The sequence below is a fragment of the Calidris pugnax genome, unplaced genomic scaffold (assembly GCF_001431845.1).
Source record: "Calidris pugnax isolate Ruff unplaced genomic scaffold, ASM143184v1 scaffold35, whole genome shotgun sequence".
In the NCBI taxonomy this organism is placed as follows: Eukaryota; Metazoa; Chordata; class Aves; order Charadriiformes; family Scolopacidae; genus Calidris; species Calidris pugnax.
Genome location: NW_015090760.1, coordinates 261,458 through 288,226, shown reverse-complemented (window position 1 = coordinate 288,226; position 26,769 = coordinate 261,458). Strand labels below are relative to the sequence as shown.

At 42.4% G+C, this 26,769-nt stretch overlaps 1 long non-coding RNA gene across 2 annotated transcripts in view; it reads right to left on the bottom strand.

Annotated features, from left to right (window-relative positions):
• LOC106889615 overlaps nt 1-26,769 on the bottom strand; it is a 120,139-nt gene that overhangs the window by 74,934 nt on the left and 18,436 nt on the right. For both annotated transcript variants that reach the window (XR_001412400.1, XR_001412458.1), the window contains exon 2: nt 15,870-15,919. This is a non-coding gene — a long non-coding RNA (uncharacterized LOC106889615). The remainder of the gene's footprint in view (nt 1-15,869; nt 15,920-26,769) is intronic.

Sequence of the window (26,769 nt, the reverse complement as noted above, 5' to 3'; positions counted from 1 at the left end):
ATGCAAAGGCTTTAAGGAGCATAACGTTACTTTGCAGTATTACAGAGGCAAATATTTAATGTTTAAGAGGCGTTTTTAACACCAGCCAAACAAGACTTTTCTCTCGCCTTTAACGTACCGCTCGTCCCGAAGCCGTAAGGACCTGCACTTGCAGCCAGGGACCAGTCACGCTGGGAGAAGCGTCCTCCTGGGATGAAATGCTGCCAATCCTGCCTTTTCAGTTTGCAGCGAAAATTAACGATTAAAAGTACCAGGAAGCCCTAACACTTCTGAAATGACTTACTAAAAATATCTCATCTCCTCCCGCCGGAGAAAATAGCGACACGAACTTGCCCGTGGGTTTGCAGGAACGTACTTTCCCCAAACACACAGAAAAGTGCTGGTGATGCCGACTGTAAAGAGAGATGTTCATCTTGGTATACGCGGATGATTAAAACAAAAACCCATTATGGACTAAAAATTGGGCTGCAAATATGCTGACGTCTGCTGGAAGCAGCTCTGCAACCTCCCCTGGAGAAGAGTTGCGATTTTCACCTGCGCAACCTGGATCCGAATCTAAAAACCTCATTCCTCTGCTCCAAAAATAAAAGTTATTGGGAAAGGAGCTCACCGAGATGGACAGAAACATGCCCATCAGGCAGCTGTGTACACAGCTCAAGTAGTTAAAATAATAGATTAGGATCAAACTATAAAGACCTTTTCTGCTAGAATTAAAGCACTATTAAAAGGAAAGAGACACAGGAAGAATTACCTCCGTTCTTGCTGACGGATACGTAGCCAGAACCAGACCAACTGCACGCTCCCAGCCGTTAATAAAAAGTAGAGCAAGCGAATGAATAGCTTTCGGATGAATCCAAATAGTTTGTGTTTCTCTGCTGCAGTTTCACCACTCCCACAGGGTAATTTCTGCGCTCGCTTTATACCGAAAGTAAAGTACAGGTCAGAAGAAGAAAGGGAGGAGACCCCAAAAAAACCCCTCCACTAGATTAGTCAGAAGTTTGTCACCCTCGCTGTCTTGTTTCCAAACGGGGGGACACGGGGCTGGTGAGACAGAAGGGGATTTAGGGGGGGTGTTCTGCTTATGCTTAATAACCCAGAACCTCGATTCATCTGCATTTTATATGATCTGATTGGTAAAAGCAGGAAGCGAGAAAAGCTTTCAAGCGCATGATTTATGGAGAGGGCATCACGTGACTAAAAAGCACAGAACAAGAAGGGCCAAAACTCAGCTTTCGTTTACATGGATGGAGATCTCTTAGAGCTCAGATTTATTCCATTTGATAGGGAATAAAATATCTGGTCTCCGTAAAGACATAAAGCCATTTTTTAAATCAGAATTTAGCCCCCGCTTTTCAAACGCCGCGATTGTGTCAGGTTTGTTCGATACAGAATTTCTGTAGCGGCCGAGAACAAGAAGATCTATTTGGAGGATATTTTAAAATATATTTCTGCCACCTCTATGGCTCTGTCTCCGAACGACCCCGCTGCCCATTGATGATCTACACACCCGTGTGTGCTTACACACTCCTATCAATGCTTTAAAATCCACTGCAAATACTTAAAAGGCAGGACAGTCTGCAAGCGGACAGGGAACCCTCTCTTGCATTTCACAAGGGAAATTAAGGAAAGCAAACACTCACTTCATTATTTAGGGAACAAAATAAAAGGATGTAACATCCAGCAAGCTACGGAAATTTTTGTTCAAATGAGAATGAGAAACGGTAACGTTCTGTTTTTTGCTCTGTTGCCAGCAATTAAGCCTACATTTCCATGAAAAGCTGGGAGATTTGATGAGCTGCAAGGCAATTTTTTGTCCCTCTCTCCCATGTATGGACTTTTATACTAAGAGAGGAATGTGTTGAAGGTGAAAGAAAAACTAAAGAGGGATGTTTGCGAGGATGCTGAGTGCTAAGGAGAAATGGAAAGTAACAAAAGGATAAGAAACTAAGAGCAAACATTATGGGAGACAGTGAAATAGATCCATCCTAGCAGAAGTGGCATTTTTTTTTTCAGCCATGGCCTCAAAGCACTGCTGTCCCTTGAGCAGCTCACTCAGATGGCAAAAGGTTAAAAGCACTGAGGAAAACCTGAATCATCTGACCTAAAAATGGAAAAGAGGAAAAATAAAAAAAAAAAGAAACCAACTTGGTGGTACAAGCTCAATTTTAATATGATGCCCTTTTTTAAATACTGAAGATTGTTATTTAAATACTACTCCCTTTTGAGAAACCCTTGGTAAAAGACACACGTTATGCGTGCAGCCAGTGGAACCGTAATGGCAATTTATTTTATTAGGTTAGAATTAGAAACCCCATCAGTATTTCAGACGCTGCAGCAGCAAACTATGAACCAACTGGGTGCATTTTATACACGGGTTTTTGTGATACTAACAAGTGTCTCAGTAACTGCATTGGTATGTTTAAAAATGACAAACAGATCCAATTACGACACTGGCATCTAATAAAGTAATAAAATGTTACAAAGCCAATTATCCTGGAGTTCTCTGTGTTGTCTGAAGAATAAGGCAGAGTTGGAACCAAACACAGGACACACTTCGTGTAAACAGCTGAGCAATGTATGTAGCTGAAAATACATCTGGAAGTCCATGAAGTGTTTCTTGATCGTCTTTAAACATCAGATGCTCAGGTATTTTCCTGTACTTCAAAACTAGCAGATCTGTCTCCAGCTTGTATGGCAGTAAACCCAAGAAAGATTCAAAACAAGATAAAAATAACTTTTTAAAAAAAAAAAAAAAAGTCAACTGTTTATCATACTGTCCAGGAAGTGGTTCTGTTTGAGAAATCCTGTACCAAAGCAAGTGCTGTCTTTGCTGGAGTAACTCGAGCATCCTTAACCCTACGCAGTGAATAGGAGACAGCGTTCACGTACACAAAACACCTCCCGGGAGACTTTGCATTCATCCACCAGTGAGTAGATTACTGGTGAGTTAGCTGCCATCAGCACTGGGTTTGTCTTACTCAGCTACAGGTGCCAAAAATTACAGGCTTCCTTTAAACTACATTCTGGAGCAGCTGTCAAAAAGAGGCAACTGCCGATGTTGAATCTCGTTAAATTCCTTAGGAAGAAAAAATTTACATGAACATCAGAGAGAGAAACAGCTTTGCAGGTCAGCATGACAGTGAAGCAGAATTCTGAATTCCCTCAGGCAAACGCTACTTTCTCCAACTGGAGATGCAGTTTCCCAAAAAGACATCTTAGCATGAAAAAATCTCAAACCTGTTGCTCTCAGTTTCTCACTAATTAACTCAAACGTTATTGGCAGATTGGAGATGAAGAAGGGTAATGGAGTCACATACTCACACAGATGGAATTCAAGTGAAGAACTACACGGAAAAGGAGGAAAAACTTAAGGAGTAAAATCAGAGAAACAGTTTGTAGAATCATCGAGTAAAATCAGAGAAACAGTTTGTAGAATCGTCTGTAGAATGGTTAGAGTTGGAAGGGACCTTAAAGATCATCCAGTTCCAACCCCCTGCTGTGGGCAGGGACACCTCCCACCAGACCAGGTTGCTCAAGGCCCCATCCAGCCTGGCCTTGAACCCCTCCAGGGATGGGGCAGCCACAGCTTCTCTGGGCAACCTGGGCCAGTGTCTCACCACCCTCAGAGCAATGAATTTCCTAACATCTACTCTAAATCACTCCTCTTTAAGTTTAAAATGGTTCAGAAGAACAGAAGTTACATGCAGAGATGAAAAGCAGCACGACTGATCCCTATGTAACACCACGTGTCACCACCAGCAGTTAGGAACACTGACTGGAGACACTCTGAGCTCTGCTTCAGGACATCCCCCGGGATGCTGGTAGAAGATGTGACAAACATTATCTTGTGTTGACACCCAAGGTCACCAACCATCTTGTTCTGTACAAATATACTAACATTTGTGGTTTATTAAAAATGTTTGGTGTGGTTTGGTTTGGGATTTTTGTTTGGGGTTTTTTTTGTTGTTGTTCAGCACCTTTCAAGCACTGTGTGCTTCAAAAAACTTTGGCAGAAATTAAACTAGAGGTAAAAAAAACACAAACAAGTGACTTGATTGCTGTTGGACTTCTGAATCCCAGTCTTCTACAATGATCTAATAAATCAAAACCCTTTAGAAAAGATAATAAAGATCTGAACGATCTAAAAACAATACACTTCTAAAAAACATGACGTTCTTCATGCAGAGTGAAGACAACTCAGAGCTGGTTTGAGTTATGGGATGAATTAAAAGCAGGCAGTGACCTACAAGGGATGGTGCGTATCACTCAGGGAACCACGTATCCGATGCTGCCAACCCCTCTTTGTACCAGAGATAAGTAATGGCCCAAGATGTTCTTTGAACCGCCACATTTGAATTCCATCATTCATTTCCTCAGGGTCCCCACCAAAAAAAATTGCGGAAGAAAAGCAAATCTCAAACAAATTTTCATTCTAGATTGATTACACACAGGAATAGGAAAAATAAACGCATGCCTGTCTCCTGGTTCATTCAAGACTTATGCCAGACAGGAGGTATTAGTCACTTCTCCGAGCACAATATTAGGATGTTGACTGCAGCCAGTCAAAGACCGACGCTTAAGAATGGAGCCATCAAATTCGTTTCCTGGTCAAAATTCACAATCAAAAAAAAAAAAGAGATTTCTCAGAGGGAGGGTTAAACACGGGAAAAGAGGAGAAGAAAGTGAGGCTTGGAAAGCGACTGTGCCTCCCAAGTTTAATTGTCGTGTAATTCCTCCAGAGGAAAGGGAGTGTTTCGCCATGACACAGCCAGCAAAACATGCAAGAGTCACATCCTGGTAAAGGGTTGTAACTCCAGCAGATCTGACCTCTGAGGACAGCTTTATGCACAGGAACCCTGGCCAGGTGAAGATAAAGGGAAGCAAATGGAAAGAGATTTCTTTAAAAGAAGGTGTTAGGGGGATACAACCCCTTTTGTAAGACAAGTCTGGATCCCCAACGTGCATCTCAAAGAATGAGCCGAGTAGGCCTTTGCCAAAGTATTTCAAAAGCCCAGGGACAACCCTCATCCTCATTTAAGTGGTGCTGTCAGGCTGAAGACTGCAATTTAGCACTATCACCAAGGGTTAACCATCTCTCAGACCCTGGCAAACCCCTACAAAAAGCAGTGACTTAAAGATAATCTTCCTATACCCTCCACACTGCAGGAGGGACATCTGAACCACCATCCCCTCCATGCTTCCCCATCACTTCTGTCCACGCCGTCCCCGCTCGGAGGGAATACAGCAAACTGAATTAGTTTGAAATGCATAATACTGTTTCAAATTATATATCCATTACAGCGTCTTCAAATGAATCTGAGGATAGATTTGACTCACTTTGCAAAATCTGACTCACGCTTCTTGGGTATGGAAAAAACAGTTTGCAGGGTTGACTCCTGTAGGCTGTAAACTCTTGACTCTCGCTGTAATTTTATTTAAGTGACAGCCATGTCAGCAGAGCCCTAGTTCCCTCTGCATCTTGAGCACTGGAGCAGAAAACCAGGAGAAAACCAGTAAGCACAAAGCGAGGTTCAAATAGTAGTAGCCTTTTGCAAGGATAGGAGCACGTGGCGTACATGATTTTTTTGAGGAAGAAGCTAAATATATTTATAAAAAAGGGGTATATTTCATTTTGCTAGAGATAAGTTTCACGCTCAAAGTCAGGCTAAGAGATCAAGTCAATAGTAGATGTTTGCTTAACCAGTTTAGCTTCTGGATACAAAGGCCAATTTTTCCTATTATGCAAGTTTTCTAAGATTAAACCCTATTTGATTTCCGAGGAACTACTTAGCTATTGTGGATCTGGATGGGCTCCCGTGAATTCACACTATGTGTACACAAGAACCACCAAACCCATTCAAACTCATTACATAAAGGGAAAATTCCCCTCTTTATTCTTTTTACTGCTGCTCTTGGTTATTATCTAGGTTCCCCTCTGATGGAATTTACCCATGTGGCTTTCACACCATGACTGTGCAAATACTGGAGCTCCAACAACCATCAAAAAAGCCATATTAAGCTTTCTGCATTTTCAATTTTATCCTTCCCCAGTAGACGGAATTCCATTTAAGACTGGCTCATTTGACACAATATGGATGATTTGTAACGTCTGTGTAAACGTTGGCTCCATTCTAAGGACATACTCAAAGGCCACTACGACATGAGCTGCTTTGGAGAATCAAAGCTGCTTTCACATCTCCTCTGAAAGCAGCAACTACTTGAGTAAACACAGTATGATCTGACTTGAAATTATTTTCGGTGAACTGTTAATTGGTGATTCAGTGTAAACTCACAACCTCAAAATGCTTCATAATGCAAAGAATCTTCCAAGGAGGCAGATTCATTTACTGGAGAGGACTAAGAAAGGAAATAATCAAGATAAGACTGATTTGCTTAAAGTGCCAGACTCTTGGTTCCATTGTGCCAGTGGGTTTGTGGGGTTTTACATCAGATGCTAAAGTCATCCAGAAAATTCCAATATTGTTCAATAGTAGTACTGTATCTTGAGAACACAAGTTCAGCTCTAACACTTCACAAAACCACAGAATTATATAGGGTTGGAAGGGACCTCTGGAGATCTTCTAGTCCAACCCCCCTGCCAAAGCAGGTCCACCCAGAGCACATTGCACAGGAACTTGTCCAGGTGGATTTTCAATGCCTCCAGAGATGGAGACTCCACCACCTCTCTGGGCAGCCTGTGCCAGGTCTCTGTCACCCTTAAAGGAAAGAAGTTCCTCCTCATGTTGAGATGGCACTTCCTATGTTCAAATTTGTGCCTGTTACCTCTTGTCCTGTCACTGGGCACCACTATCACTTCCACAGGTGACGCTCTTGGGCACTTCCATGGCCCAGAAGAGGAAGAGAGATCCAAAGAAGGTTCCTGGACCCAGGTTGCAAATGTGCACAGAACACTAGATATTGCCCCTTCATCAGCCCTTTGGGTCCCTACAGGCACTCCTAAGAAAATACAGATAAAGAGGACAGAAGACAAATGGCAAGTGGCAACAGTCACGAGCTGCGATAAGGCAAATTCTGATCAGATCCAAGGAAAAAAAAATAAAAGTCTTCAATATGAAATCACTGGAAGATGGGAAGAGGAAGGTTTTCAACTCTCTGTTCTTGGGGGGTTGGAACTAGATGATCTTTAATGTCCCTTCTAACCCAAGCTATTCTATGATTTTCAATTAGTAGTGGCCCTTTACAGCTCAGCCTCACTTCCAAATCAGTCCTACTTTGAGCAGGAGATGGAACTGGACTGACTGAAGAGTCCACCAGCACAGCATGTCCCAACTGAGCTACGTCCCAGCACAGCTGTGTAGATGAAGTGCTGTCAGACACTGTCCTCCAGACCTGAGCAGGAGATGGAACTGGACTGACTGAAGAGTCCACCAGCACAGCATGCCTTGACTGAGCTACATCCCAACACAGCTGTGTAGATGAAGTGCTGTCAGACACTGTCCTCCAGACCTGAAGCCTTCTGCTGCTTCTCCCAGGTTGCACTTCCCTGCCAACCACCATTACCTCACCAAAGAAGGTGGGGAGATCCGGGTCCTACGTGGTTTGGATTTCTCCCAGGAAAGCCATTCTAGGGAAACAGAAAACATCTGGCAGCAATTTGAGCAGTTGTTACATGAGAATTGTAGATGGGGAACATGAGGTCCCTGCCAGCTAACCCACCTACCCGATACACATCAGGCAATCCTTCACACCAGCTGAAGAACATACCTCCAAGAGGATTTTCTCCCCTGGAAAGACCACCTCTCTTCTCATAAAGTCATCTACAGCGATTACTAAAATCAATTAATAATTTCCCAGAAGTCACAAGTTGTAGACTGAAACTAAAGCTCCGCAAAAAAACCCCAAAACAACCAAACCCCAAACAACTCCTGAACATGACAATTTTTATACTGCAGAACACCGAGTGCGTGGAAATGTGCTGATTTCATCAAAATGCCCTAAAAAAGGCAACAAGATTGGCCGGCAGGCCAGTCTGTCCAGCTTCCTGCCAGGCTGCCTGCCAGCCCCAGGGTGGGTACTCCAGGCTCCCTAATTCAAAAAATAAAAAAATCAGATATGAGAAGGGATGGGGATTCTGTTTCCTGTAGCTTTCTAATTAAAATAAATCCTGCATAGGTATATATGGTCAGGAAGGACAAGGATGCCTACATTATTATAGGGCAAGAAAGAAAAGAAAAAAAACGAAAGTTTAAGAAAATTTGTTACATTTCAAAGGGCAGATGCCATTGCTAACAGTACAGGAGGAAGAGGATGAGCCATCTCTGCACAAATCTATAAGAGGGAAGACAATAGCGAATAAATCCAAACAGCAAGATGACAAATTAGAGGTGGGGAATCCCTGTCTTGCCCCTTCAGCAGCACGTATGCAGCTTTTGTATTTAATTAAAATAAATTATGGCTAATTTGTATACATACTGCAGGGCTTTGAACACCCCTGAACCAAAACCACAGCGATGCTCCGTAGCCATCCTTCAGGAGTACACCCCCTCCGTGTTCCTAGACGTGGAACACAGATGCTCTGGCCTGGAACAGTCACAGCAAGGCTGAGGGATCAACGCAGAACAAAAAGCCCAAAGAGTTCTGCTTTTATACCGTCTACTTCCTCAGCTCCACACGTGGGACTCGTGCCAGGACGTTGGTAATGTTGACGGAGAATGCAAAGCTGCACATCAGCGTCTCGGGCTGCTTCTAAGCAAGGATGTTTCCATGGATAGCTGTTTATTCTCAGCGCGGTGATTTAACTCCACTGGGCTAAACTATTTCACAGGATCACGTGGGGTTGGAAGGGACCTCCGGAGATCATCTAGTCCAACTCCCTGCCAAAGCAGGTCCACCCAGAGCAGGTTGCACAAGAATGTGTCCAGGCGGGTTTTGAGTGTCTCCAGAGAAGGAGACTCCACCACCTCCCTGGGCAGCCTGCTCCAGGGCTCTGTCAACCTCAAAGGAAAGAAGTTCCTCCTCATGCTTAGGTGGAACTTCTTACATTCAAGTTTGTGCCCATTTCCTCTTGTCCTGTCCCTGGGCACCATTGAAAAAAGACCGACCCCATCCTCTTGACGCCCACCCTTTAAGTATTCATAAGCATTGATCAGATCCCCCCTCAGCCTTCTCTTCTCCAGACTAAAAAGACCCAAGTCCCTCAGCCTCTCCTCATAAGGGAGGTGCTCCAAGCTCCTAATCATCTTTGTAGCCCTCTGCTGTCCCCTCTCCAGCAGTTCCCTGTCCTTCTTGAACTGGGGAGCCCAGAACTGGACACAGTGCTCCAGATGGGGCCTCACCAGGGCAGAGTAGAGGGGGAGGATGACCTCTGCCAACCAGCTGGTTGCCTATTTCTGCAACACTCAGCTGTGCACGGTGACGTGTCTTCCTGGTTAACCACTACATCCACATAGTTTAGTTCCTGCTTGACCTCACTTCTTGCTTTCCCAACAGCAGCAGCATCTCAGGACAAGAACTTCTCTCTGCACAGATTCATGCTTGGCGTGCCACGCAGCACCTGGGCCAACTGTCTATTACTGCTGGGTAACTCTGGTTTGATACGGGTACATCAGCCCTTCACCTCTGAAAGCCAGAAGGTCATTAGGTGTTCAGGAACTCTGCTGAAACGCTGTGCCACAGGACATGATAATGATGCAAAGTATGTTAACAGCGTGACAGGGTGCTTTCTGGTGATACAAACTGTGTTTCCACCATCATCAGCCTATAGATAAGTCACCCAGCCACAACCACAGAACCATAGAATTGCCTGGGTTGGAAGGGACTTTTCAGATCAAGTCCAACCATCAACCCAACACTGACAAAACCCATCTCTAAACCATGTCCCTCAGCACAACGTCTACATGTCTTTTAAATATCTCCAGGGATGGTGACTCCACCACTTCCCTGGGCAGTCCATTCCAATGCTTGATAACCTTTTCCGTGAAGAAATTCTTCCTAATATCCATCCTAAACCTCCCCTGGCACAACCGAGGCCATTTCCTCTTGCCTTAATTGCCTGTTACTTGGGAGAAGAGACAGACCTCCATCTCCTTTAAGGTATCCTAAACCTCCCCTGGCACAACCGAGGCCATTTCCTCTTGCCTTAATTGCCTGTTACTTGGGAGAAGAGATAGACCTCCATCTCCTTTAAGGTAGCTGTGGAGAGTGAGAAGGTCTCCCCTCAGCCTCCTTTCCTCCAGGCTGAACACCCCCAGCTCCCTCAGCTGCTCCTCACAGGACTTATGCTCCAGATCCCTCACCAGCTTCCTTGCCCTTCTCTGGACATGAAGCTTGGCCCATCCAGAAGGATTACAACACACTGCAGAGAGCTGAATATCAGTGGCAAAAACCCAGAGGAGCATCCACATTGACCATCCACAGAGCAAGCACCCTACTCAAAAGGGGCAACACCTCTCCTCCTGGAAGGCTGACAAGAGCTGGTTGTCCTTTTACAGCCCGAGCATGAGTCTGGTCCTCCAGGCCAGTGAGCTGAGGAGGATATTTATCGAAGGAAGGGCCTGTCTCATGAAAACACAGCAGACAGAATGGAGGGGAAAAAAAAGCATTTCTCCTACAGAAGATGAGACAAGACTCCAGTCTCACAGAAGACACGCTGGAGGACGAGAAAGGAGCGCATTTCAAGCATGTTCATCACTTATGTATTTACAATGATTTGATGTTTTAAAGAGAAAAATCCTTGTTTTTTCTTTTCATATGAAGTTGCATTTTCCCCTACTATTTTCATGCAAGACTCAAAACCCCAACCAAGTGGAAATGTGTGATATAAACACGATATACAAAACTGCAAGCTCAAGAAGGCTCAAATCGGTGATTTCTGATTGGAAAGCTGAAGGTTGTCCTCCTTCCATCCATCCGAGACTAAATCTTAGGAGAGTGATTTATCTCTGTCCATCCCGTGCTGGCTTACACACAGGTAGGACTCAATGTCTTGGTGTCTTTGTAGGTGAGCATGAGTTGTGACACCACAATTCACAGCAACATCAGAGAAATTTTTTTCTAGCAAAGGGCCAACACTTTTAAACATATTTAGCAAGCCAAGTCCATGTGTTAATAAACATATCAGTGTTGTTCTATATTAAGGTGAATAAATAATGTGAAAAAATAGCATGACAATAGGCTATATGAAACAGTGAGTCACATATAGCCCTTAGGATATAGGCTCCCACCCCTGAGCTACAGAAACTAGCCTCGGTTAGGGGAAAATAAAATCTAAATAAAGTCTAATAATGATTTGTGCGGCTCAAACTGGATATCTAACTCATCTCTGAATTTACATTTTCAGCTTGCATACTGGGGAAAGGTGAATTTCTAGGTAAGCTCTGGCTCTTAGACATCTACAAAGATTTGAAAGCAAGTGCTTTTATCTTGCTTTCTGAGCAAGAAATGAAAAGGAAAAAAAAAAAAAAAAGAAGAGGAGAAGGTTTTGCTGTTAGGTGTCTTCCAATTTCAAACATGAGAAGTCTTCAGAAAACTGCAGCTTTGTAGCATCAGACAGACTCTGATTAATGGAGCACACAGGTGAGAAAGGCAAGAATAAATGTTATTTACCCTTAGCTTGGGAACGTATAAGCAGCTCCTGCGAATACAGATGGATGTATTCCAGGTTGATACATCACTTCTTTTTTTTACAGTTGCAGAAAAGTTGTTTTAGCAGCTGGATTACTATGGGAAAAGGGGAAAAAGAAGTGATGAGTCCCGCTCCCTGGGGCTTCCTGTACCCTAGAATATGGGTGCAGACAGTGCATCCCTAAGGGATAGCCCATCCTGTAGCCCAAGTGAGCCACACAGATGCCTACAGCACGGGGCTCCTGTTCCCATGGCACAAGAGACGTGCTCCTGAGAAGTGCACATCACAACTTCTCAGTGGTAATGCTGGTGCCAGAATTCTGTGTCTGAAGCCACCGCAGCACAGAGACAACTCATAGAATGGAAAGGCGGTAACTGGTCTGAGCACAGCCCTCGCCTCGCAAAGCACGCGTTAAACTTACAGGTACTTTCACATCTGACAAAAATTAAGAGCGCTCATTTTAAAAATAAGTTGTGTTTTTATGTTTCTAAGTCATCTAGAAGACAGCACTGTCAAATGGAGAGTTTCTTTCTGAATACTCACTGCCTGCGTTAATGGCTACTTCACACACATCCAATAACACTGACCTCTTTGTGGTCTGTCCCCTTTCATGCTACATGTCCTAGTGGACCTTCTCAGAAGAAAATGGGCTACCTGAAGAGGGAAATGTCCTTCTTTACCATTGTTGGCTGTACTTCTCCCTTCTCTGCAAACCCTCCTCATCATTTGCCTCCCTAAGGGATCAGACTGAGTGGCAACATGCTCCATGAAACCCATTTGCTCAGGCATGTGCAAGGAGTGAGCTTTGCCATGAGGTCAGAGATTTGGCTTGTACTTCTGAAGAGTCAAGATATTAATATGTATCATTGCATCTAAAACCTGAAGTAGGTAGGGCTCCCTCACTTCACAGGCAAGAGTGACCAACACCACTGATAAAGCGACTTTGTGGAAGCTACATGAGTCAGCAGAACTTCAACTGGTAATAAAAAGTTTATCATCATTTGGATCACCCTGCATCTTCACAAGGAATCAGAATCACAGAATGATATGGGGTTGGAAGGGACCTCTGGAGATTATCTAGTCCAAGCCCCCCTGCCAAAGCAGGTCCACCCAGAGCAGGTTGCACAGGAACGTGTCCGGGCAGGTTTTGAATGTCTCCAGAGAAGGAGACTCCACCACCTCTCTGGGCAGCCTGTTCCAGGGCTCCGCCACCCTCAAAGGAAAGAAGTTCCTCCTCATCCGACCAACAATTCAGACAGGCACCAAAGACTTCTACCACCCGTAAAAACACCTGTATGCATACACACACACATACAAAATGTTCCCCAATATTACTGTTTCTTCTGTAAGACATTATCTGGAATGACTATACTGACATGACACAACGACATGATCTTGTCAAGATCCTACATAGCAGAAATCATCTTTGAGTCCACCTTTTAAGTGTAGACATTATTCTTTATCATGACCAACAGCATCTGTGAATATAACAAGAGCTATTTTGGATCATTTTAAAGTACAATGTTGAAAACCTCAAGGTTTATGCCCTGCAGTAAAGCACCTCATTAATGCACAGTTTAAATGGAAATATCCATCTGGCAGGTGAGGTCAGCAAGAACACAAGGTTCCCTTTAGCAAAACAAAGAGCAGATTTAATACACAAATCTTGCTATAAATCTTACGGGAACTGCAAAGCTTTATTTCCTATCCTCAGGCATTTAATGAGGATCAAAGATCTCAGATCCCAAGCCTGAGCCCATGAAGGAACTAACCTCAGAACATCCTGCTTCCCTCAGCGTTGAGCAACCTAAAGGACGATTCCAGTATCTTATGTCCAACTAGGAAAACATTAAAGGAAGAAAAAAAAAACAGTGTTTCAGGAAGTTACGAATTTTGAGACCAAGGAACTCCCTATCTCCTGGTATAATCTGGTGTTTTTACCTGGAGTTCCAGCCACGCAGAGAGTTGAGGTAAATAAACATCTCCCTTTTCTTTGCACACCTGATGTTCCAAAGAAACTACCTTGGAAACTGAATACACAGAACTTCTCACAGGCTCTTGGCAGAATTCCTTTCTTATGTGCTCCCAAGAAGAAATGCCCAATTTTAAGAGCTTTTCCCAGTTGTCAGAAAGCCACAGAGGTTACAGAATGTAACAGTTTTAAACTGAAAGAGGGGAGATTTAAATTAGATATTAGGAAGAAATTCTTTACTCTGAGGGTGGTGAGACACTGGCCCGGGTTGCCCAGAGAAGCTGTGGCTGCCCCAACCCTGGAGGGGTTCAAGGCCAGGCTGGATGGGGCTTGGAGCAACCTGGTCTGGTGGGAGGTGTCCCTGTCCATGGCAGGGGGGTTGGAACTGGATGATCTTTAAGGTCCCTTCCAACCCAAACCATTGTATGATTCTGTATTTTTCCCCACACGTGGTGACAAGTCCAAAGGAGTAAATCTGGCAACACAACAGAGCACACACAGCACTAACTCGCTGCTGCTACAGTTCATATACATCAAGAGAACCCAACAACTCCAAGTAGCACTCAATTTATGTAAGAAAGGTGTTAACAACTATCCTGGATTAATTTTTTCTTGTTTTACCATCATTTATGCCAAAAAGCCTACTGTGCATGCTACACCATCCCCCAGCCTCATGGGCAAATGGCCAGGGAAATTAAGGAAGTCTCTGGGCATTTCTTTTACGCTTTTGATACAAATTTTGAGACAGACTTTTTTTCCTTTTTTTTTTTTTTTTTTTAAATGAAGAGTTGCATCACACCACACCACAGCTTTTATTCTTTACCTCGTTAGGCATTTCTCAATGTAGCTCAGCACGACGTTTTAATAGAAAACTTACTGTAAATGACCGAGAGAGCAATGAGGAGATCATGGATCACTTGGACAATAGGAGTTCTCCAGAACAAAGGTTGGCGATTTCATTCATTATCACTTCCAGCACTGACTACATGTATCGCGGGGAAAAAGTTGACCTGGTTAAGGACTTTTCCATTTCTAACCATCATCTCTCAGGGAACGCGCTAAGGAAACAATCGTCCTACTGAATCATTTCAAGAATTTTACAGCCAAGAAGATTTATTACCATAAAACAGGTCTTGGAAACAAGAATATTTGAGGAGATTCAATAGCTATTAAATCAGTGTGGAAAACATGATGCTGAAGGAATTGCATATGCCTGACACATGTTCTACCACTTTTTTTTTTTTTAATAGAAAGTGTCTATAAAAAGCAAGTCTGTAGAATTACTTAAACTTTTCAGACAAAGAAGAGACGCAGGTATAGATTAAAATGACTTTCATGTAAGTAATAGAAAAATTCTAAATAAGGCACCACACAAAAGCTGCTTGATAAACTGGAGCCATCAATAATTTCAAAACTTACGCGTTAAAACCATACTCATCCCTTAATAAGTAAGCCGAGATGCGTACTGCAGATTTACAGATATTTTTAAAGTTGAGTCAACAACATATAGAAAATCTCATGCAATCTTTTAACGAGTCCACTTGAACAGCCGGTGTGAAACTACATTCAGAATAATCTTAGGTTTTGTTATTACAATTGCAATATAAATCTTGTTAACACATAGCACTATTCAAGGCAGTTAAAAGTACCTAACTTTAAGATGTGCCATTATCTACTACAAATGAAGCAGAAAGAGAAGCTGTAATCCTCACTGTCTAAAATACTACTGCAAAACATCCTGCTTTCTTGACCAAAATGGAAAAAAAAAAAACCCACATGCAGTGCTTCTTAAACAAATTGTTTTAATACATTCGAAAATACTCAGCCAAAAATACAGCAGCCTTAAAGTAGGGTTAAAGATTTTCTTACACCCACTGATATTATGGAGAATACTAAAAAGCCCCAAAACCCTTCCCAGCTTTTCTTGCCTTCCTGTAGACTGATCTGATTCTTTAAATTTTATCAGTCTAAGAAGAGACCAAAACCTTTCCCTACAAACCTCTTCCTCTCCACATCCTCGGACCATCACTGCTACAACAACAGTAAAAACACAATTACAGGACACAATCCTGAACTATTTTATGCCTTGACCCAGTGATGAGAAGGGGGGAGAAATGATCTACCAAACACAACTCTCCCTGAGCCACGCGGCTTGAAATTGGGTTACTCAGAACAGGTCCACAACCTGCACATGCTACACTCACAGCCACAGACGTGAGGGAAAACTAATTGCCTTCTAAATTAAACTGATATCTTAAAGAACAACTGTCCTAGAGTCATACAGAAGAGGAAAAAGAGCATTCTTCCACTTACTTTTTGGATTGTCCCGGTTTGCTTGTACAGCTCAGTCACCATCTCTTCTTCTGCAACACAACAGAGAAAAGAAAAATTCTGTTAAAAAGAAGTATTTGCTTGGACTGAAGTTTCTCATTATACTGTTAATTAATGCTTGAAGCTTACTGCTTGCCTTTAGTCAGCACTGGAAAATATTTCTATCCTTCATTTCTGTTTCTCCGATTTGACTGCCAGAGTATTTCTGTTAAATGAAGCTGCTCTATCAAGACGAAACACGGAGATTGCTCTGTGATTTGAGCATTACACTGAAGAACTAGAAATGAATTCCAAATCCTGTTGCAAAATTTACCAAAGAAATTCCTTTCAGCCATAGAGAAAGTGAGGAAAAGTAAAGAAGGATTTAATTGCTTAATTAAGACAGGTACGTAGTGTCCTGCTAAGGCTCTGACTCCAACACCTACTGCAGAAAGGTGAAGACCCAAGACCAAGGGAAAGTCCTATCTGTGTTACAGGCACACTAAGACACTTCAATGGGTGCTGAATATATGAAAGGGTTGGCCATTATGTCCTGCTCTGTGCTCTGGATTCAAATCTGTAAAAATGGAGAAAATATATCCCTACCTTACTGGGAATTCATTAGTATTTTTACAGCATTTTGGAAGATTAAAAGAAAAGAAGCAACCAACCAAAAAAAAAAAATCTACCAAGTAGAGTTATGAGAATATTGTCCTTAAAAAGAATGCTCTCATGCTACATTCCCTATTTAGCCACATAATTAGTAAACCTTTAGCAGCAGCAACAAAGAATTCCTCATTCCCTTACTATGCCAAGTAGTGACCTGGAAGAACTACTCAGTCCTCCATAAAGAACTGGTGTGCTCCAGATAATGGAAGAACTAAATAAGGGGGGGCTGTACTGGAAAATAAAGCAGAGACCATCTCATCACTCCGGGTTAGCACTGTTCTTGTGCTTCCGAAAACAAGAAAAAGGAAAAGAAAGAGAGATGGAAAGAAGAGGACACCAGTCAGAAAAGAATCCCGACTCCGGCTCTGGTTTGCAGCCAGGAGGGAATAACAAAGCAACAAGTAAATGCCAACATGGATTTGTCATCCTGCTTAACCTCCCTTCCCAACGAGGCAGAGAAATGTGGGATACAGAGAAGGTGCAGTAACCAGAGTTACCTCTGTGTGTGTGTGTTTTCACGCCATGTCATCCTGTTTTTTCCTAAACTGATAAAGGATAGTCTTCATAAACACACTGTAGAATCGGATGGAAAAATCCCATCCAAAGAATAAAACTATTAATGGCTCACACCGGCAACCACACATTACTCTTGGCATGTGGCATCCAACCTTTAGCATCAGAAAAACTCCAATGAGTTCAGAAAGGAACCAAGTATCTCCTTAGTTCATCAGACAACTACGCATGACAAGAAATGTCTTCTGACTCTTCATCAACTTAAGTGCTAAAAATCTCAATATGAAATAAGTACAGATATCATTAGTGGGCATGAAATCATTTAACGCCTTTAAAAGGGCCACCATTAAACTTCAAGCTATTTAATTTAGCAAAAAACAACTGAAAAACACAATAGAGCTTTACAAAGCATGTTTTTCACTAACGACCTGGCCACTATTTTTGTTATGCTTGCCTGTAAAATGCACAGCCAAGAAAAAAAAAAAAAAAAAAAAACAATTTTTTTTTTCAAAATGTTGTTGCAAAACCAAAAAAAAAAAAAAAAAAAAAAAGACATTTCTTTTCTCAAAATGTTGTTAGGAAGGAAAAAAACAATCCAGAACAAAATAAACTCACAGCACAATCAAATATACAAAGGAAAACCACACAAGTGCAGATTTCATCATACTCCTCCAGATTTTAAATAGATCAACATATTTTGGAGATGGGTGGGATATTATGCTGGCTATGCCCCTTTAAAATTGGCAACTCCATTTAATTCAGTGGCTTCTTATTCCAAATTCCAAACTCCAGTTGAAAATAGATCTTACAATGGAGTCCTACAGCTGAATATACTCTAGGGGAAAATTATTTCCTTTAATTATTCCAAATTCATTTCCATGACAGTATTTCATTAGTATCTACAAAAAAATAAATGTGTTATACCAACAGAGGAAAAATTCTGGGCAAAGAGTTAAAGAAACTCACATCCCACCAGTAAGGTGATCTTGAAATATAAAGCACAAACCTGTTGTTTTGTTTCTTTTAAAAGAAATAAACAAACCACAGATAACTGTTTGTAGTCCAGAGAGGGTAATTTGTTTAGATACCACGTGATGTTAACAAGAAACATCAGAAAAATGATGTGTTGCATATTGGATTCTCTTATAAATAGCTAAAGAGCCACACGAACAACCTAGCGTAGGCTAAAAATAACTGATTTAACACAACTCTCGGCAAACAACTCAAGTGTAAAGAGAGGTCTTCCTACCTTGATGATTAATAACAAATAAAGGAAGAGGAAAGGAAACACATACTCACTTTATAACTCTGTCATCAACCTTGTTGTCCTGGAAACAATTCTTCTGCGAGAGAAGTACTTAACTACTAAAGCATTTTCTGCTACTATGTTTTTTTTTCCTTTTTTCCCCCCTTTTCCCCCCTTTCTCTGCAGTGCTCTCACTGTCTGATAAACAGCCAGTAACAAATCTCTCATAGAAAACTGCATAGAAATTGGATCTCAGAAGAAAATACATCGTTCCATATGAGTATGTAGCACTTACGGGAACATCAGGTTTGCGTGAAGCCTTTGGAAAGGATTGTAATTTTTTTGTTGTTGTTAAAATGACCTACTAACTGAACCTCTTCCTTTAGGAATATAGTGTGCTGGTAAAAAGTAACTGCTGATTTGATACCAGCACGTTTTTACACGGGAGCGGGGTGTGAAATCTCAGACTATGGTCCATAGACACAAAAACACACCACATGCTCTGCCAGAAAGGCTGAGCCCTCTCTCGTAGGTGGCGAACAGCCCCAAACACATAGATAGCATCATAGAGTGGTTGTAGTTGGATGGGACCTTCAAGATCATCCAGTTCCAACCCCCCTGCCATGGGCAGGGACACCTCCCACCAGACCAGGTTGCTCTAAGCCCCATCCAGCCTGGCCTTGAACCCCTCCAGGGATGGGGCAGCCACAGCTTCTCTGGGCAACCTGGGCCAGTGTCTCACCACCCTCACAGCAAAGAAGTTCTTTTCGGTATCTAGTCTAAATCTCCTCTCTTTCAGTTTAAAACTTCTTCCCCTTGTCCTATGGCTCCACTCCCTGATCAAGAGTCCCTCCCCATCTCTCCTATAAGCCCCCTTTAAGGACTGGAAGGGGCTCTAAGGTCTCCCTGGAGCCTTCTCTTCTCCAGCCTGAGCAACCCCTCATCTCTCAGCCTGTCCTCACAGCAGAGGGGCTCCAGCCCTTGGAGCATCTTCATGGCCTCCTCTGGACCCATTCCAACAGGTCCATGTCCTTCTCGTGCTGAGGACTCCAGAGCTGGACACAGTACTCCAGGTGGGGTCCCCCAAGCACAGAGTAGAGGGGCAGAAACATCTCCCCTGACCTGCTGGCCATGCTTCTCTTGATGCAGCCCAGGATGGGGTTGGCTCTCTGGGCTGCCAGTGCGCACTGCCAGCTCATGTTGAGCTCCTCATCCACCAACACCCCTTAGTCCTTCTCCTCAGGGCTGCTCTCCAGCCATTCTCCACCCAACCTCTATTTGTGCCTGGAATCGCCACGTCCCAAGTGCAGGACCTTGCACTTGGCTTGGTTGAACTTCACGAGGTTTGCACAAGCCCACCTCTCCAGACTGTCCAGGTCCCTCTGGATAGCATCCCAGTTCTTGGCAATGGGTGCTGGAGTAACCCAACTGGGATCAGAAATGTCAGCAACTCTTGACTTTAGAGCAACAGCCACCTAATGCACAGCCGGGGTTCGGGATTCTCCGCTGGTCTCCAGACCAGCCACAGCAGCACAACCAGTACCCCAACGGTTCACCAACCTCTCCCAGCCCCACAACAGGGTTTAACCAGTTCAAGAGAACCAGAACCAGTTTAACAAGATGAATTACAAAGTCCCAGTACCAGGAGTCAGCCACGGTCTTTCCTTCTGAGTTTAGAACCGTTCTTTTTGAAACTGTTCTCTCCGTGCTTCTACTAGAACAGAAAAACTTGATTTTAACTTTTAAATGAAATAAAAGCTGGTTTTAGAAATCAGACTGGTCTAGGAAACAGTAGGTTTGTTTCAGATTGGGACCTTTCACTCCACATTTGCCTGTACATTGATCTTTTTGCCACACAGCCCATTTCTGTCAGATGCAGCAATTTGGCCTGACCTAAATTGGTTTAATTCACTGCAATAAATATACTTGCATAAATACTTGTAAATTTTTACTTTTTAAACTATCAATGCTTTGAGTAAATTTTGCCTCTGACCCTCTCAGTTAGCCTGCACGTGGATACTGTTTTCAAGTAAAATGTCAGAGCCCGCAGTGTTCTCTGATGGGAAAAAAAATCACCATATATTCCATTTTCAAATGAGACCTGTTAATTATCAAAATTATTCCCCCCAAGTGAATCCAAAGAGCCTTCTGTTCCTTCAAAAGACCCAGGACTAAATACAATTATGCTGAGCGGTATCCAGTACAATATCTCTTATTTCTTGTCACTCTTTGGCAAGAAGGAGACCTGCATTTTCCCTTGACTTGCTCCAACTTCCAATCTATTAACTAGCATTAATTGGTAAAATGAAAAAACCTTGTAATCCATCTTTTCGTATCTTAAGATTTCATATAAACCCTACCCGATATGTTTTTATATTGATTTTGAATTGTGTTCTACTTTTCAAATGACTTATTTAACACACGAACACGAGGCACAGCTTCTTTCTTCCTTTTCTCTTGTGCTTTTATTCAAGATGCTTTAACTCTGAGGTCTCTACATGTTCTCAAGAGATCATACGCTTAATGGGTAAAATGATCTGCAATCCTCACTAATTAGGATCTGGAGTTGCTACCAATAAACTCCCGTCCCTAACAGATCTAAAAAATCTCCACCTCACACAGTCTCGAGCTGCCTCTGCAAAACGCCACGGAACATTTACCAGCAGAACCCAGCACACAATGAGGATTATCGTTTCTCATCTCCGCCACTAACGATCCAACTCCCCGGGCAGCATTTAGTGCAGGGGCTCAATAATCATTACAAGGATGTGTCATCGAGCAGGCAGTCAACATCCACCAGAGTCTGTCTTAACACGTCAAAAAATTCAGGGCTTTCGAGCATCCTCTCCCTCGTACCACGCACGATACAAACCTAACGCCGGAGACGGAGAGGAGGAAGATATTTGGAAACTTGGTACGTGCCTGTAAATTTAAGATTATGAAAATTGTGGTGCCTTACAGCAGCAGTGCTGCATGTGTTACAAACACTGAATTTTGTCAAAACGTTTCCTGTAAATGTAATGGTGTTTTTTTTTTTCCCTCTCTCAGCACTAGAAATTCCCCATGTAGAATATAAATTGTTATATTCTGCACTCTCTAGTTTGAAACAGGACCAGGTTTACCAGCCATCTTTTCAGAATATTTTTCGACCCTCCCTCTGTGCTGGTACCAAAGTACATGGTATCTCAGGCTGGAAAAACATGTATTCTCCAGATTCTGTCTTCTTATTTCAGGCAAAAATTCCAAACCTTAGCGAAGTTTTCACGTTCTGCTGCCAATGAACACCAGTTGCTGCACAAGTAGAACAGAAGAAAGCTGGAATCATGATTTTAAAACAGCTTTAAAAAAAAAAATATCCATGATTTTTAGTTTTCAGCAGAGCTGAGTATCTTATGGGTGGGAAATTAAGGCAGCAAGCGACGTAGCCACCACCACAAAGTAGGGCAGAGGCAGCAACAGAAGGAAAAAAACCCTCTAAAACTTGCAGGACAGTGTGAAAACATAATAATGCTCTTCTACCCTCCATATAAACTAAAAAAAACCCCCACCACTCAACAAGAAAAAAAAAAACAACACCAAAACCCAACCAACAAAACAAAAGCCTCTGGCAATTATTTTTGTTCTCAGCCAGTAACGCTGCAAAATACGCAATAAAGTTGACACAAATAACTTCTAAAACGTTTACTAATTACTTGAGGCTATTTTTCATTTTACTGATTCGCTGTAATGTCCATTACCGCACGAAATTATACCAGCTTTTTCCAAAGAGAGATTTCCAGTGAAGTCAGCGGGGATTCAACAAGGCCAGGACCATCATATAAATAGAAAACAGAAAATAGTATTTCCATAAGAAACCACTCAGGTTTATTGGATTAACAGGCACTTATAAGTGACTCACACTGACACAGCCTATAGTAATCCAATCTATTTGTGATAGAAAACAAATTCAAAAGGAAATCTTAAATTTAGAAAATCACCTCGGCGGATTCTCAAATGGTTGGTTTTATTATATGAAATTACATTAGCTGTTCTCTCCAAGTGAATTTTAGCTTTTTTTTTTTTTTTTTTCTTTAAATACTGTGAGTGTAGCTTGTTCTTAAGGGTAGTAGCTGCCACGCAGAGCACAATCACAGCAGGATAAAAGAGTCTGGAGTTGAAGCACCGAGTGGAACACAGCGGTTTTCCTGCCCCACAAACTCGCAGGCAGACGTCGTGCCAAAAAGGAGTGGGGAAGAAGCAAAGCCATTAAACCACCTCGCTGCACTCTCCTTGGGAAGAAAAATAAAAAAAACCCAACCAAACAACCTTTCCTTGGGAAAATTAAAGTAGATTGTTAGATCTCCGATGGCAATCATCATCATGATTTCTTCTGCCTGCACAGTGGTTTTGATTTCCAATTTGGCATTTCTCAGGGAAATATGACTCGTCTCTAGGGAATGTTGCTAAATCTTAATATACACTGAGGTGTTCTGGCACGGACAAGTGAAGTATCAGAGCTTTACTGAAATCCTGAAGGATGCGTTCACAGCTCTCACACCTCCCATAAAACAGGACAGCAAGCAGGGAGGCTGCGGCTGGTATGTAGCTGATTTCTATAAATACTCCTTCGCAGCAATTAAAGAAATTTGTTCTTTGGTTCAATACCTCTCAATAGCGCCACAAGGAACAACAGTCTAAAAAGATGTATTATTAAATATCCTACATGAAAAGCAAGTTGCAAATATAAGCAAAGGTGACACCAACCAGAGCATGGGGTCATGCACTAGGGACATGCAATCAGACTGTCACCTTTATCACCACTTATGTAAAACCTTCAATGAAATACTACCTGTCTGTAAGGATATTTGGAAGCCATCTTTCCTCTGCCATCCATAAAGCAAAGATCCATTATCTAGAGCTGGAAATCACTGAGTATGGGTGATGAGGCCAAGGAAAGCTAAACCAAATACAGACTTCAAGGCTGAAGTGACTGGGATTTAGGGTATGGCTGTGCAGACCCCACTTGTACCCTCTGGTCAAGTTACATCAAGGACAACAGGACATATCAAGTACATCATAAGCAAAAGCCTCATCATCACAGCACAAGAAGGACGTGGACTTGTTGGAAGGGGGCCAGAGGAAGCCATGAAGAAGCTCTGAGGGCTGGAGCACCTCTCCTATGAGGACAGGCTGAGAGAGTTGGGGTTCTTCAGCCTGGAGAAGAGAAGGCTCCAGGGAGACCTTTGAGCCCCTTCCAGTCCCTGAAGAGGCTACAAGAAAGCTGGGGAGGGACTCTTGGTCAGGGAGTGTAGCAGTAGGACAAGGGGTAAAAGTTTTAAACTGAAAGAGGGGAGATTTAGACTAGATAAAAGGAAGAAATTCTTTCCTGTGAGGGTGATGAGACACTGGAACAGGTTGCCCAAAGAAACTGTGGATGCCCCATCCCTGGAGGTGTTCAAGGCCAGGTTGGATGGAGCTTTGAGCAACCTGGTCTGGTGGGAGGTGTCACTGCTCATGGCAGGGTGGTTGGAACTGGATGGTCTTTAAGGTCCCTTCCAAACCAAACCATTCTATGATTCTATGATCTTTATTTCTTTATGCACACTTGTCTTAATGCACACACACCCACTCAACAGATTTCCCTTAGTGGCTACTCTACAGTCCTAAAGAGTGGTACGTTATAGCCTTGGGGTAACTAAATTAGAGTAATTCAGTGTTGAAGCTACAATCAGAGTGAAAACTAGGCATATTGCTTTCACCACAATAAAGATATTCCCTCAGAGAGCCCCTGAACAGCCTAAGATGTAAAAAAAAAAAATAAAAAATTACTATATTCTGCATCTCCTGTGAGTTCAGTCACGACCACCTGCGGCCTTGCGAAGGGACACTCAAAATAAAGGTCAAAAATTACTCAGTAGGCAAAAATGTTCATTGTATGGAACAGTTTCAACTGCAATCTATGGAATATCAGACAGAGAGAGATGCAGATCTTAGCTGCATAACAGATGCCAATCGAAACGTCAAAGCGCAAGGGGGCAACGCACGATTCGGTTTGTTTGAAAGACAGGGTTAAGAAATCCCATTTTCTAGCACAAATGAATCGCATTTTGAAAGCACGACCTCCCTGCCCTCATGCATTTTCCAGATTTGGGTTTTTTTGGAAATCCCATTTTCTAGCACAAATGAATCGCGTTTTGAAAGCACGACCTCCTGGCCCTCATGCATTTTCCAGATTTGGGTTTGGTTTTGTTTTTTTTTTTTTGAAATATTCTAGCCTCTACATTACAGCAAAATGCTGTAAAATTTTCAAATAACTGTATTTTGCGCTAACCCTAATTTGTAATCATTCTGGCCTTGCAACCATGGTGTGAAATTTCCTGAGCTAGACAGCTGGGAAGGGGGGTGTGTGAAGAGTGGGGGCGGTGTTGGCTTTTTTTATTATTATTGCACTTCTGGTATTCAACCCTTCCACTCTATGAAATCCATATTCAGAAGCCTGTAAGGATGAAAAAGATGCTTTTACTTACAGGTATTCGGTCAGATTCTAAAAGCATCTGCACCTGCATTTGCAATGAATGAATTCATCTCCCTTCAAACTTATTTCAGTGACCAAAACATATATATATATTCACATATATATATACACTTCCAGCCCATAGTCCTAAATAAGATAAAAAGTTGTGCTGCTCAGAAAATTGTTTTGTCTATGTGAGGCTCTCAGATTTTTCTCCCTTCAAAACCCTTTAAAAGACACCTACTGAGAAATGCCATGGAATGAAACCTATAAAGAATATTCCCTGCGCTCGCAGTACTATTACAAAATTAAACCTTAACTGATGTTCTAGGAAAGGATCACCTTTTTTTCACGTAAACCTGTCATGAGTTTTGACTGAAGCTCTCAACTCAGCCTTCCCATGCCCTAAATTTTGTACTTCATTTCCTATTCCAAATCAGTCGTAACAGGAAGATGGTTTTGCTCCATCGTTTTGATTTCAGCCAAACCCAACACTAAGCATAATTCTGGATGGTGGAACCTGGCTGTGGACTAAAAAAAACAACAAAAAAAAAACCACATTGAGATAATCTATGAAACTTAGTCTTCTTTTACTGCCTAAATGGGCATCGGGCACAGCCCTTCAAAGACAAATGCATTCAGTCAGGTTTTGGTTCATGTGCACGTGATACACGTTGGATTGTTACCCTGTGGTGTGCAATTTACAGAGAATCATAGAATCATTTAGGTTCAAAAATACCCATCAAGTCCAACCATCAACCCAACACTGCCAAGTCCACCACTAAACCATGTCCCTCAGCACCACGTCTGTCCAGCTTTTAACTACCTCCAGGGATGGGGATTCCACCACTTTCCTGGGCAGCCTGTTACAATGGTTGACAACCCTTTCAGTGAAGAAATTTTTCCTAATATCCATCCTAAACCTGCCCTGGTGCAACTTGAAGCTGTTTCCTCTTGAACTATCACTTACTAATTGGCAAAAGAGACTGACGTAATGTACCTACAACTGTTTTATAACATGAGTACATGAGAAAGTAAAAATCATGGTCAATTTCTTATGCAACTGCTGGTTAACTTTCTATATTTACTTTTTTTTTTCCCCAAAACTTCTACACTTAACAATACTTTAAAGGTCACTACCCCCCCCTCCTCCACATACCAAGAACTATGAAAAGCAACATTGGGCTGTTTCATGGATCATCTCCCAAGGTTCAAAGGCAGACGACGTCACCGTATTTCAGCCTCTGTAATATTTTTCTTTAGACAGGTACAAGTTGTCTCAGTGAGAAAACATTATCTTGTGCGCATCCCATTGACAAGATTAATCTGTTCAACACCTGATGATTCACTCACCCACATGTTAAAAAGTCCACACGAAAATGACTCATTCTGTCCGTAAGAATAATCACCTGGGATACCAAAGTCCCCTCATCTTTTCCAGAGCTGGTAACCGCTTTCTTACGCAAAGCAAGTGGATGGCAGGCTTTTTTTGCTACGGCACGGGTGACATGAAGGAACAACAGATATGGGACTGGTAATTGTATAAACAATCTAGATAATAATAATCATAAATGAAAGTAAAGATTATAGATAACCAAAGCACTGGCAGAGGAAATAACACTTCATAGAACCACAGAATTCCCTAGGTTGGATGGGACTTTTCAGATCATCTAATCCAACCATCTGCCTAACACTGACAGAAGTCATCACTAAACTGTATCTCCAAGCATTTTGTCTACCCATCTTTTAACTACCTACCTCCAGGGATGGTGACTCAACCACTGGGCAGTCTGTTCCACTGCTTAATAACCCTTTCAGCATGGAATTTTTTCCTAATGTCCAATCTGAACCTCTGCGGTGCAACTTGAGGCCATTTCTTCTTGTCCTATTACCTGTGACTTGGGAGAAGGGATCGTCCTCCCCTGGCTACACCCTCCTTTCACGGAGTTGCAGAGAGTGAGAAGGTCTCCCCTCAGCCTCCT